The sequence below is a fragment of the Delphinus delphis genome, chromosome 5, assembly GCF_949987515.2.
Source record: "Delphinus delphis chromosome 5, mDelDel1.2, whole genome shotgun sequence".
Lineage (NCBI taxonomy): Eukaryota > Metazoa > Chordata > Mammalia > Artiodactyla > Delphinidae > Delphinus > Delphinus delphis.
In genome coordinates this window covers 69,914,473-69,930,062 of record NC_082687.1, presented here as the reverse complement: position 1 = coordinate 69,930,062, position 15,590 = coordinate 69,914,473, and positions in this window count along the sequence as shown.

Here is a 15,590-nt window from a genome sequence, read left to right as displayed (position 1 = left end):
GCCCACACTGAAACTCTAGCAATTTGTCAAGTACAGTTTAGATTTCTGCTCCAGTAAATTGTGATTTTCTCTGTCCTCCTGTCTCTCTCTCTAATTTGGGGGGCAGAAATTTGCCCTGTGACCTCAATTCTCCGATGGATGTAGAAGAGTTGTGGATGTTCAGTCTGTTAAGCGTTTTACTTGTTTTTAGGACAGAGTGACAACTTCCAAGCTCCTTAGATGCCAGACCTAAACCCCCCAAATGTTGATTTTCTTAATGTGTCCTGGTATCTCTTTTACCTCCGTGAATTTATACAAGTTTCTCTATCGATCTGGGCTCCTGTGCACTTGCTGCCACCATCTACACTCATCTACACTGGGTGACAACAGTCTGTTTTTGTTCATTTCACTTGAAGATGGAAGCTGCATACCCAGTGTCTACACAAGGCACCAGGACACAGTTCTTTAACAAGAAACAGAAACCCAACCCAGATTAGCTTCAGCTAAAAAGGAAACCTATTGGCTCATTTAATATGAAAATATATGTGGTGGTTCGTGCTTTAGGCTTGGCTAGATCCAAAGGTTCAGATGTTATCAAGATGGTACTGCCTTTTCATTCTCAAACGGACTATCCACATCTTAACAAAGATGGGTGCTCTGGGTTTTGCTGTTTCCTTATACCAAAAATTCCTGCCACAAAAATATAATGATCCCTTTACTACCAACATCTATAGTAATCCCTTGAAAAGTTTTGGAGAGGTTACTGTTCCCAACAGTAAGGGCTATTCTTACAGGTCAGCCTGGATTATGTTCTTTCTTGTATAGCCAGGAATCTCACATATAGAGGACAGGAACTCACCCAAAGGAAGGAATACAGACAAAATGTAAAGGTCACAGATAAATTCCATGGTAACCTAGAGAGTCTCAAAAAATGTTCATTTAATGACTTTTGGCAATCAAAATAGACAACTGAAATTACCCCTAACTTCATTTTTTTCGTATTTAATTTTTGCACATAGAGTTCAAATTCACTGAAAATTTATTTTCTCAAACCTAGTTTGAAGTGCCTACAATAGCTTCTAACAAATATATATCCATTAACAGTTGCATAAATGGAATGTAAATTAACAACAGCTGCACTTGAAACAATTTTGTTTCTTTTTTTCCAAAATTATCTTTAATATGATTCTGATATTGTTTTTACAATTAAGAGGTTCTGAAGAAAAGATTTCTTGCCAAAAAGAGAATAACTTTTAAACATTTTGAAGGTGGTTTTATTGCTATAGAAACAATCACACCACCTGCTATTTAAAGAAATACTAACTTTTGCAACTGTATCTGCCTTGAATATGAATTAATACCCTTTCCATTATGTATGATATCTTGATAAGAACTGCTTGTATTTACCCAACTCTGTTCTGAAGAGTCCAGACCATTTTTGAACATTAGCTAATAAATACAACATCACCTTGAAGTGTTGTGGATATGATTATTTTCAGTAATACAGAAAAACTAAACAAAAGAATTCCTGATCTGCCTTATTTACTTATCAAATCATAGAAAAGGCTGAAAGAAGGAGATGTCTGAAGTCCTCTGCTTCCTCATAATTCCCTGACTCATTCATTCACAAAATATGTACGGGGGGACAGCCTCTCAGCCAGCACTATAGTAGATACTGCACTTTGCATACTTTGCAATTGTGTTCCAGTTATTTCTCCCATGCTAAGAATATTACTGTTATCGTCTTGCTACATGTTTCTTTTCTTTATGCTCCTATTGTGTTTATGATTTACTTTTTAAAGTTTGGCAACATGCAAAACCGTATGTAGATGATAACAGAAAACCCCGAAGTTGACTGGACATTTCAGGCAGGCTCTACACTACAAAATTTCCAAAACAAAACTAGTGGTGTATAGAGGTAGCTTTGATATGGAACACATCTTGCTTTGTTACAAATTCTAAAATGCAGCCATTACATATCATGATCTCAAACATCAGCAAAGGATCCAAGCAGATAATTCGTGAAAGAAGAAAATAGTCAAATAAAATTTTAAAAATTCAACCTCGTTAATGATTCAATAAAAGCCAAGTAAAATAAGATGCAAGTTCTATATGTGATATTGGATTTTAATAAGTTAATACTATATTATGTAGAGACATTGAGGAGATGGGCCCCTTATATACTGCTGATGGATACATTTTTTTGTAAAGCAATTTGGCACATGAATTGTGAAATGATATTTTTATAGACTTTGATTCAGAATTTTTACTTTTAAGATAAAATCCCAAGGAAATAATCAGGAATGGGTACAGATTATGTAAAGAATTCTCACTGCAGCATTATTTACAACAGTGATTAAAGAGAAGGCATTTTACACTGTAACCATGAGGGAATAGTAAATTATTTTATGATACACTCATGTGTACAATGGAGAATTATATTTCCTATAAAATTTATTTAAGAGTAATTATTATTCACATGGAAAATTTTTACCATACCATGTTGTGATCAAACTTGGACCAAATCTACACTAGAGTTATAGATACAGAAGTAAAAGGAGATACAGATTTGCAAAAAAAAAAGTAGCAAAATGTCATTATTATTAATAATTAGGCAATCATTGATGGTTACTTCCTTCTTTATATGTTCCTGAGTATTACAAGTTTTCTTCAATGATTATGTATTTGTTTTTAAAACAAAATGCAATAAAATTTATTTTAAAAAGTAAGTTGGTTTCTGGTTCAGGACAGCTGACTGAATACAAAAAATTTTCTTCTCTTAACTCAAGATCCTCAAAAAGGGTCAGTAAAGAGTAAAAAGTATACACAACTATAATAAAGTGAGATAAGGGCTTTCAGCAGACAGAAGATTTATCAAATATGGACAAACAAAGGAGGACACACCCATCCTAAAATTTAAGAAGGGCCCAGAAATTAAGGAAGCTGGCCTTCTAGATACAACACCTCACTGTTAAGTTTTAGAAAAGGTGAAATATTCCCCATGTACCTTGACCCCTAAATAATGCAAACCTACCCAAAGTGTTGGGGTGAGGGGGAAGAAGACTTCTTTCTATGAAACTGAAGTGGCTCTCCGTGGGCAAACTGGGATAAGTGGATATTTGCCTCAAAAGAAAAATTGTTCAAATTCTACTATTCAGAATAATTCCAGTCCTCTGCTCAGTTATTCAAAACGAAGTCTGCCAGTTCACAGGTCCCATCCATACACCTGACATTGTCAGTCATTCTCATTATGAAAGAAAAATGCTAGAAATTGAACAAAAACCTGTAGCAAGAGAAAGATCAGGGTAAACAAATTAGAAAAAGTCCACTAGAAATATCAATTATCAGGGAACTGAAGAGAACTTTAAAAAAATAAAGAACTTTAACCCTAAACATGAAATTTTGAAAAGATTTTCTAATCCCCCAAATGAGAAAAGTGTGGTACAAAGAAAAAATTGCTAGATATTCATGTATCATACAAAGACATCCACAATGTCTGAAATGGATTAATCAAGACATATCAATTTAAGTTTAATGATGTAGAGTTATAAGAAGAAATAACAAACAGAAAAACAATTAGAAAACTGTAAAATGGTTCTAATGAAAGAGAGACTGAAGATAGAAGGAAATCATGTGGGAGACTGTTTATTTTGTTAAGCCCTTTACACTGCTAGAGTTTTAAAACCATGTACTTGTATTACTTCGTTACAAATAAAAACTAATGTTAAAAATAAAAGGGAAAAAATCTGTTTCAAAATGTTCCTTCTCAAAATAACAAGACTTCCAAACAAAAGTCAGGTTTCTAAATTCACACTTGTTTTAACTCTCTTTCTGAGTAGTGAAAAGAGAAATGGAGAATCATCTCTGAAGTTTTAACAGGAATGATTTATTTTGTTGTTGTCACTGAAAGTCTGTAGTCAAATATGTACTTGATGTGAGTTAAATAGTGGGATGAAACTTTGGGATTTCAGTGGTTTAGATAAGCTATGTCTGTGAATGAAATTCTCCAAGCATCTTGCTAAATGTCTCCTATGCCATCATTAAAGAGGCAATGACAACAAAAATTAAACCTTGCTTTTAAAATGTTGACGTTTTTCAATTAATTCTCCTCTGTATTTTCTTCTCATGACCTATTTGCATCAAAGCCATGTGTTCACACTGTAAGGCATTGGTGATCCTCTTGTCACAAGCTGGCTTCTGCAGCCTTTAGACTAATAATGCTCTTCAGCTCAATGCCGGGAATTTCCTGCTGAGATCAGGTTCTCTGACAGCCAGGATTCTTCAACCAATTCAGACTACAAAACAGCCTTGAAACAAGTTGGTCCAGCTCTGAACTGCCTAGAGAGCAGGCACTACAATATCCCTTCCCCAGACTAAACTGGCAAAGAGCTTGGTAGATTCAAGGATATGAAAGGAAATCAGTTGACTAGAGCATTTTGGACAAAGGGGAGAATAATGTCTCAAAAACAAACCAACTAGTGCACAAGCCTGTGAATGTTTCTCTGATGTTGTGATCCCAAAAGACTATCCAAGGGAAAAAGCTCACTGGAAAAGGTCAAAGGAAATGACTGATTAAATGATTACATCAAAACTGAAAAAATTCACCTGTCAAAAATATCCTGAACAAATTTAAAGGGCAAAAACTAAAGTAAGAAAGCATTTGCAGCACATATGACTGAAAATAACTGGTACTTTACGGTATCAAGAAGTCCTACAATTTAATAGGATGAGAATGTCAGTCTAAAAAGTAGATGAAGGAATATAATGGACAATACATATACACACATACATACAGTTGCATAATACAGTATTATCTTATTTTAAAATGCCCCATACTATCAACAATCAAAGAAATGAAAATTAACATACAAATGACATGGCATTTCTTTACCTCTCAGGTTTCAATCCTGCTTTTTAAAAATGAGATTACAAAGTGGGACTCAAGTGTACTGAACTCCACATAATGCTGAAACTGCTATGTACAACTGGTGGAAGTTGGCAAAATTTTTCTAAAAAGCACTTTTGTCAATATCCATATCAATATATAACAAAAGTTTAAAAATGGTTATACCTAGCAATTTCTCTTATAAGACGCTACTTAAAAATACCAGAAGTGAAGATTCAAGATTTGTGTATAGGCTGCTTCATATAGTATTATTTCTAATAGTAACAAATAAGGAATTTATAGGTCTAACAGAAGATAAATATTTAAATAGATTCTGGATAGGTGACTCTCAAATCACACAAGTTTCCAAGCATGATAAAATGAAGTTAGCTAATAAAACTTTTACTTCATAAGGTAGTTAAGGGTGTCAAATAAATACACCCGAAGTCCTTAGAACAGTGCCTGGCACATAATAATAATAGGCAAGCATTATTATTTCATAATTATTAAATATTAATATTAAAAGGACTTATTCACTGCCAAACTTGCAACTGAAATTTTTATCACCTTTACCACTAATTAGATAGAATGGCAGAGAGGCAAATAGTTGTAAGGGTAAAGGCTTTGAAATCAAACAAATGGAAATAATCATAAAAAGATCACATATTTATTGGGGAAATTTAAAGAAATAATGCATTTAAAGTGCACTTAAACATCATAGTTCTCAAAATGAAAGGCACATTGTCATTATTATTCACTATGATTATCAGCAAAATATACTATAAGTATACTAAATGTATTTTTAATTTTGGAAAATGTCAAAAACAATATATAAATATACAAATAGAAGTAATAAGAAAATGAACTCCTATGCATACAATTCTAAGTTTTAATAGTTTTCAACAAATGGCCATTATCATTTCATTTATGCACCCACTCCCAACATACACACTGGATTATTTTCAAGCAAATTCTAGACAGCATTTTACTTAAAAATGTCTCAGGGTGTATTTCTAAAATACGAGCATTCTTTTACTTTTAACATAACCAAAATATCATTACATCTAAAAAAAGTTCTTTAAAATCATCACACGTCCAGTCTAGTCAGTATTTAAATTCCCTATCGTCTCATATATTTTTTGTTTCTTTGAGTTAAGATCCAAGGAAGGTCCATATATTGCAATTATTTTGTCTGTTAAGTCTCACTTAATATATATGTTCCTTCCCACTCTCTTCTTTTTTTTCCCTTGCCAGTTATTTGCAGAGGAAACTGGATATATTTGTCCAAAAGAGTTTCCCAGTCTTGATTTTGCATACCGCAGCCCCATGGTGTTGTCCAAAATGTTTCTCTGTCTCCTTATTTCTTGTAAATCGGTAGTTAGAATGATATTCAACTGTGGGTTTTTTTGGCAACAGTAGTTCAGAGACAGTGTTTGTACTCTCACCAGTAGGCATATATTGTCTTATTTTCTCTTCTTTTGTGATGTAAGTAGTCACTAATTACTATTGCTTAGATCCATTCTTTTAGTGGTAATATTCTAACTCTGTCTTTTTTCTTTACTTATTAGCTAGAAAAATATAAATGCTAAAATTTTTATTCCAATTTCTGAAATAACGAGATGGTTTCCTAATATTCTCTGAAGGGAACATTTAATTCCATTTTAGAGTTTTTCTGATTCTCACAGACAGATCACAGACGCGATCACAGACACCAACCAGCACAAGCCTGCTGGTTGCCCCTCATTGGAGGTCTGGATGCCATCTACCGGACTCCAAGATCAAAGATGCCAATGCCAGCCAAGCAGTGTCCCTTCTTTGGAGGTCTAAGTAACAGTTCTATCCACCACCCTTTTTATGATTTGAAGTTCTCATAAGTGCAGCTTTTTTTCCCTTTGTTTCCCTAGTCATGGGTATTGTTTTTCCCTCTAGTTACTACCTGTGTGACACATAAGTGTTCTCATGTTCATCTAGTTCTAAGATTTCATTTTTTAAATATTTAAATCTCAGAACAATTTGGAATCAAACCTATGAAGAGTGCCGTAAATGGAATCAGTGCCATCTATTTTCCTATGGTTAACCAGCTAGTCCAACACTACTTATGAAAAAGTCCAAGTTTTCCTGGATATTGTTTGTTCTTCCAAATAAATTGTATGATCCAAGTCAAGGTCCAGACAAAAGCATTTAGTGTGCGCTAAAGGCAGTATTTAAATCAGTGGGGAACAAACTCTTGCTGGAGTGAAGAAGTGTTGCTGTTGTGACACTCAAAGGAAGTAAAGGCAAAGCATCATCTAGACCCTTCGGAAAGGCTGGCGTCCTTTCTTTCCTTTTCAAGTTCCAGTTTTGCTATAGTGCCCCCTGCAGGCATATAGACTTGGGGAAGCCAGGGAGCAAACAGGTGGTTAGTGGAGGCCCAGACTGCAAATCTGAGGGTGGATTTTGAAGCAGAGAAAAAAAAAGAGTTCAGTAACTGGCGATTTGCAGTATTTTGCTATTTCAAAAGTGTTTCCATGAATAGCATTCTGCATATACCTTTTCGTGTATTTGCCAGTGCATTCTGAGATAGATTCCTAGAAATGAGATTGCTGGGTTAAAAGATAAATGCAAAATATAGCCAAATTCTCCTTCAGAGAAATTTACCATTTTCCATTCCCAGTAGCAATCTATGAAAGTGTCTGTTTTCCCTCAACCTCATCAACATTTAGTCAAACTTTGGGATTTTTGTCAATCTGATTGGTGAGAAACAGTATCTCAGTTTAGCTGTAATTAGCACATTTCTTACGGAAAGTTGTGAATATTTTCATGTATATAAGAGCTATTTGCATTTCTTTTTCTGTGAACTGTCTGTTCCTATCTCTTTGCCCATTGTTCAATTACCTCTCTACTTTCAGAAGGCTTTTATATATTAGGGATAGTAACTCTTTAAATTGACATAATTTTCAAACAGTTTTTCTGATTCATCATGTGTTTTTTACTCTGCTTATTGGATTTTTTGCGATGTAAAAGTTATTTCTTTATATGGTTAAATGTATCAATATTTTTTTCTCCTTGCATATGGACTTTGATTCATAATTAGGAAAAATTTCACACTCTTGCTTTATAAATTCCCCCATGTTTTCTTCTTGTTTTATATTTTTTTCTTGTTTTATATTTTCATTTTTTGTATTTAGAGATCCAAACCAGTCAGAATTTATTCTGTCTTCAGTGTCAGAAATGGATACAATTTTATCTATTTTCCTTGTGGTTGACTAGTTATCCCAACACTATTCATTAAAAATTCATCTTCTCCCCACTGTGTAAATGCTACTGAGGCAAGAGACAGAGGGGCCCCAGGGTGGGCAGCAGGAGTTCATTCCCTGTGGACAGAAACTCCCTGACAGCAGGAGCCAGAGAGGAGGCTGGGCTCTGCCCAGATAAAAGATAAGAAACCACATACTTCTCATTCTCAAAGTCAAGGAGACCTTCCTGACTATAAAGCTTCTTGGAGGTCAAAAGGGGAGTGGTGTTAAGCTACCCATAGGCCTCTTTGATGGAATCCATCTTGGCTAAGAGATGCATGTGCACACATGGGAGGTTCCTGAGATATACCAAATATGGACTCAGAACCAGGCGAATCAAAATGATTCGCCAAAGGAGACCCAGAAGAAACGTCCCATAAAAGTGATTCAAACTACCACAAGGCTGCGACTCTCTCTCTCTGAGCCAGCCCATGTGTCTACCCACACGTACCCTTTTTCCTCCTAATAAACACTTCACTTGTTTCACTACTTTCCATCTCTACGTGAAAATTCATTTCCACACAGTGATGGGCCAAGGCCTTGTCACTGGCTACTGGTCCCCTGTGGTCTAGTGGCTAGGATTTAGCGCTCTCACTGCCCCAGCCTGACTTCAGTCTCTGGCCGGGAACCGAAACCCTCCTTCAAGCCGTTGCAGGCCGAGGCCAGCCGAGATCACTACCTTTGTCATATGTTAAATACAATAAGCTCTATTTATGGATTCCCTATTCTCTTATATTGAGCTTCCATTTGTACACGATAGCACAGGGCTTTAGAAATACAGACTCTGAAAAATATTTTAATAACTAAGAGTCAGTCACACACTTACAGGATTTTCATGTGTCCTGACTATTTGCTGTGATAAATAAATTTTATAATTAACTTGCCAAGTCCCAAAGAAATATAGTTTATTAGTATTTCCTGGAAAAGCTTTAATGTTATAATTATCTCAAGGAAGATTAAACTCTATATGACATTAAGTCTCCCTGTCCAAGAACATGGTATGTATTTTCATTCGTTTATATAGACACACACATATATGCTGGACATATGTCTATATCTAGGTGTTCTATGTGCTCATTTATTTTTCCTTTTGTAAACGGAATTGCCTCATCCACATTATCCTTTCGAACGCTGATCTTATGATTTTATAATCTGATCCCACCCTGGAATTCTCTTATTGTTTGTAGTTACCCCATCAGTGTTTTTTGGTTTTCCACATACATAATTCTATCATCTGCAAATAGAAGTTAACTCTTTCTTTCCAATTCCTATGCCTCTAATTGCATTTTAATTCTATAAACTAATTCCTGCAATAAAAATGTTAAGTGACAACTGAAATACAGAACATATTTGCTTTGTGCTTGATATTAATCAAAAGTCTCAAATGTTTTTCCATTAGGTAAGATGCCGACTTTAGGGTCAAGGGTTGTAGGGGGTGTGTGTGTATGCACTCACATGCATGAATCATATTTTTATTTTGTTTTTAAAGCATAATACATTTTAAATAGTTAAATATTGTTATGCATCTATGAACATGAGCAGATGATTTATCTCCCCAGCTCTGTTAATACAATGGGTTATATAAATGTTTATTGATATTTAACTATCATTGCACATTGTATTCCTGGAATAAATCCACATGATCATCATGTATTTTTCCCATACTGAGATTGGACTGTAATTTTATTTTAGGTAAAATCTTTGTAATGTTTGGAGTCTATAATACACTCATGTCATTCCTAAAATGAATTTGGAATTTTCCTCTTTTTTTTCTGTTCTAGAATAGTTTAGATTGAAGATTTTCTTATTTTCAAAGTTTGGCAAAATTTTCAACTGGGCCTATTCAGGCGTGTTTTTTTTTTGTTTTTTTTTTTTAATTGGAGTCATCTCTCTACTTCCTCTGTTTATTCTATGGTAATTGGTCTGTTTAGACTTTATATCCTTTAGGATTAATGAATTTTGATAAATTATTCATTTTATCTAGATTTTCAAATATATTTGCATAGGAATATGCCAAATAATCTGTTATATTTTTTCCTCAGTTTTAAGGAAACATTGCCATTTATATATATATAATTCATTCCAGGTGGACGAGGCTTTCTGTTTTATAATTTTGGGATTTTTTTTTTTGGTTTTGATTGTAATAAGGTCATAGTATTTATATTACTTCAATCACACACACACACAACACAAACATAATCTTACTGTTTCTATAACCATACTGTTTTGGGGGAAAAGAGTGAACTTATTTTGACTTGAGAGATATGTAAATCTCCTTCCTATTATTAATGCTTCTTTTTTGTCCTTGCATCTCCAGTGGCCTCTGTTGTCACTATGGTGTTGCTTATGGCCCTGAACCATGTGCCTACACTGAACTGCTAAATCAGAGAGAAATAAATTTCAATTTTCTTGAAACTGCATTTTAGATCGCTCTCTTTAGCTCAGCCTTACTGTATCTAACCACAGACAAACTTAACAAGTTTATAAAGTTTAGCTCTGAAGAGAGGTTTGGCTCAGTGACAGGGAGCTTTACAAAATGGTCAGTTCCAACTAATACAAATAAGGTGTGGCAGGTATTTGGGACTAATTCATAAAAGAAGATGCTTTTTGTTATTTTGCCACTCTCTTTTCCACAGTCACTTCAAATTCTAATAATCCTATTCCACAGACTAGTTAATTATATTATATTCTGAGGAGATTCATAATGCAACCCAATAAATTATAAATTTTGAATGAGTAAAGTATTCAAAACATTTGTCTTAGTATATTCAGGCTGCTATAACAGAATCCCATAGACTGAGTAGCTTATAAACAAGAGTAATGTATTCTCTCACAGTTCTGGAGGCTGGGAAGTCCAAGATCAAGCTGCTTTCATATTCAGTGTCTGATGAGAGTCTACTTCCTCATTTAAAGATGCTTCTTCTGGCTATGTTCTCACATGTCCGAAGGGCAAGTGGACTCTTTGGGATCTCTTTTATAAGGGCACTAATCCCGTTCATGAGGAGTCTACCATCATGAGCTAATCATCTCGCAAAGGCCCCACCTCAAATACCATCACACTGGGGATTAAGCTTCAACATGAATTTTGGAGGGATACAAACATTCACTCTATTGTAGCATTCTATTAATTAAACAACTATATAAATATGTGACATATAAGTAAAGACCAAGAAAATAATCTTGCTTAAAATTTTTATGTAATATTTCAGAAAAAGTAGTTGTAGTTGTGTGCAATATAAAATTCCTTTTCATCCAACTGTCCTGGAATCTTCCTTTTAAGTGCTAGTAATAGCATTTTTGTTTCATTTGACAGAAGCAACCATCCTAAATTTCTTCACTTCTTAGGTAATAACTCAAAAATTGACTACCGAAGTTGGATAACATTTAGCAAATAAAGAAAACGCTATTTTTTCCTGTTGGTTTGATTCTTTAATTAGCCAAATTTTAATGCTGTTTGTTCCAAGGTGAAGTTAAATTATTATTTTTTTAAATTTACAGAATGATTCTCATGTTCAACAAATCATTCTATGTTGTCACATTAGGAAAATAACAAGCATATTTCAAACTTATTTGTATTTCAGATATAATATTGTGAAAGTACACTGAAAATTAATTTTCACTCATATATGAAGTGGGTAGTTTCTTACAAGCTTAATTTATGAATAACTTTTAAAAAATAATTGTAAGGTCCGAAGTCTTACCCTATTCCACTGGGGATAACAGCTTTTATTGCTTTTCAGTATTCTTAGGGAGTAATTTTTACAGTTATTAGAACTGAAACAATTTCTTAGTATCACAATTTAGAGAATGTATGAAATAAACAAACTTTGGCAGGGTGGCATATGATCCTAACCAGCATTCTCATTAACATCGAGTGATGTAAAAATCACATAATGTCTTTATTACTACAGTCCTAAGAGTTAAAAACTCAGGTTCACAAATTATTTAGTAGATAGGGGAAGTAGGTATATAGAGAAAAAGAAAGAAATTGGAGTGAATTTAAGGTTTTGCTAGCATATGCCCCTCATATATATTAACATTTGAACGTGTTTCATCGAGAAAAAAAGGTGTGTGGTCAAATGTAATGCACTTGAAATTGTAACATAATTGAAAGCCTATATCTTAGCCTGAGGTAAGCAAAATTTTAAAATATAGTTCTTTAACGTGCTTGAAGTAAATAAATTATAACATACTTGAGGTACATAAATTATCATACAGCTTATGAATATTTAGTTATTTCCTTAAAAACAGTTTGAGAAATTCTATAATCAATGAAATCATGTGTGTTTAAAATACTTTTATGAATATCCATGACTTCTTAATCCACAAAACATTAATGTTTCTATTGGTTTCTTTCCTTATTTTTGGAAAAATAAAATTCTGAATACAGGCATAGAAGTTTGTTGTATATCATTCAGCATGGGTTGCAGCAGAGAAAGTTTAAAAGCTGCTTGATTTTAATATTGTTTCCGGGGTGATATAGTGGAGTCACATCATATATGTATTTAATTTAATCAGATTCAACTCTGTAGACTTGGAGACAAAGAGACAGGAACAGAGGAAAGGAAAATGGAAAGAGGTGTGGGGAGAAATTAAGAGACTGTGATGCAGATACAGAATGACAGAGACAAAAAAAAAAAAAAAAGGAAAAATAGTGCATACAGAGTAGAACATTCCATTTCTTGTTCTGCTCCATAAGACTGTGTATTCTTGAGTGGTTCACTTTGCTCTCACAAAAGGACATGTCCTCACACTCTGTGGGGGGTGTATTGTACAATTATATTTGTCATGTGTATGTCTGGTAAACATATACTACTGTATCTATTCTTTATATAACAGAACACCACATTAAATGAATACAGAATTTTATGTGTAATTTAAGGTAATTTTGAAAATATGATTTTTACCTTACGGGCTTATTTTAGAGCCTACTCCTATAATATGATGAAGTCCCTTCCCCACCCCATTCATATGACCCAAGCTCCAAACAACAGTCTTAAAAATAAATTTTTGGAGATTATTCAAATTTTGAACTAGGGATAGTCTTTGTATTATCAAAGCTAAATCATAGTCAAAGCCCTTGACAGTGACATTCCTATTTAGTCTCTTTCATCTAGAACAATACTATCTCTTAACCATTCATTAAAGGGCTGAAATTATAATCCTCAATCTCATCCTCATCTTCAGCAATACTTCCATCACTCATTTATTCATGTAACTAGATAAAATTTTATAACTGGGCTTCCCTGGTGGCACAGTGGTTGAGAGTCCGCCTGCCGATGCAGGGGACATGGGTTAGTGCCCCAGTCCGGGAGGATCCCACATGCTGTGGAGCGGCTGGGCCTTTGAGCCATGGCCGCTGAGCCTGCGCGTCAGGAGCCTGTGCTCCGCAATGGGAGAGGCCGCAGCAGTGAGAGGCCGGCGTACCACAAAAAAAAAAAAAAAAAAATTTATAACTGCTTATTAAGCATTTACCTTAACTCATTAGCAAACAGAATCTGTAAATCAGGTATTATATCCCTTAATTTTATAATTAAAAAATTGGGAGAGATGAGCCAGATAGCTAAGGGGCAGAGTTAGGTTCTGAATACAGATTTTTCTGAATTCAAAGTCCGTATGAGTTTAGAAAGTTGCCTTTAATGCAAAAATCTAGAAAGAACAACATTTAAACAGAGCGACAGAATACTGTTTTCAAAACTGTATTTTTATTTCTGTAGTTGGCATAATACCATTTAAATGTTCTCATTTATGAAGCAGTTTTAAAACTCTTCTGAATGTATTATATAATAAAATATCCATATACTTTTTTTGTTGTTGTTGGTATATTTGTCAGACACCCATCAGTTATGGTTGTGTGTCTGATTGGAAGATCTTTCATTTCAAGAAAATGTGATATGTTTCCATGGAGATCAGCTTGAGATAGCCCAGTGACGAACTTCTTAGCTATAATTTCACACTGGTTTCTATGGTTTCCAGATAGGGGAAGAAAATGAAGTTGCCGATTTTTTTGTAACATAAAAGGTTATTGGAAAATAAGAGATACTGCTCAAATTAATGTCATTCCCCCAGGAAAGCAACTGCTGTTACTGCAAAACATGAAAGATTTTATGATGTATGTCGTACATCTATGCCATTTACTATATTCATAACAAATGAGGAACTAACATAATACTTAAACAATTTCCAAATTTCACAGAAATTTCTCTTAGAAGGGGAATTCTGTTGAAATGTGTTAACAATGGCTGCTAATAACTAGCTTGCTATCTCCACTGCATTTTTCTCACATCTTTGAAGACGGCACACACTGCCTCTGTTAGATCAGTTAAGGACGTGAGAGAAAACTCTAACACAGAGATATCTCTTACTTTATTTTACACCTGAGACCAGAATTTATACAGTTTTTTTTTTTTGGATAGTTCTTGTCATTGTTATTAACTTATCTATAAGGTTGTGTGTCATGAAGCAAGAACTAGTAAACACTGGACCTCATATTCAAATCCCATTAAAGTGGCTGCACATAAACTAGGCTGATCAAACACACACCACCCTTTCAGTCCTATTCTCCCGTCTGACCCTTTAACTTACCAGCCCTCCCAATAGTTGGCATGCAGCCACCCCAGTTATTTATCAATTTACCGTCATCACACAGGATAAGATCAGGGTTGTCTTTTCTTAGAAAGCATGAGAAATTCTAATGGAACAGTAGACCAAAAGCCAATGTGGATTCTATTTCTATCTTCATTTTTAGATGGCTTCCATGTCACTTAACCAACCCATGGCTAATCATGTGTATACATATATTCAATAGGATACATGACCAGCTTATGTACTCTACAGGATTACTGTAAATTTCAAATGAGAAAAGCATTCAATCCTTCAACAACTATAACAGCACATAGATATAGAAAGCTTTAATTATTCATTCTTCACTTATTATTCATACTTAAGCCCAGTACCAAAGTGTAGCCCTAGTGGCCCAGTTTTTCCAAGTAAAGGGGGAGTATGTGTCAAAATGAAGTTCTCCTCCTTTGCTGACAGCAAGCAAATGTATTCAGTGACTGCCAAGTAATATTTTCCTCATAATAATATATAATAATATAATTTTCCAAGAAGTGTATGAGGCACTATAAGAATTACATTATGGCTGGAAATTTGATAACTTCATTCAAAAGTTAGTTTTAAGACACATGGAGAACAACAAAACAGCTTGTATTTGATGTTTTATGTATGATCAAATTATAATAATCCAGTGAGAAAAGTTAGAAATAGCAAAAGATTCAATATCTCAATTTTCTTATAAGAAACCAGCAGTCACAAATTTTAATATAAAATAATTTATATATTTATGTGTATATACATTCCTAAAATAATTCTTTTTTTAAATATATATATATATCTGTATAGACATATGTGTGTGTACATATCTATATCTATACAGATATACCCACGTA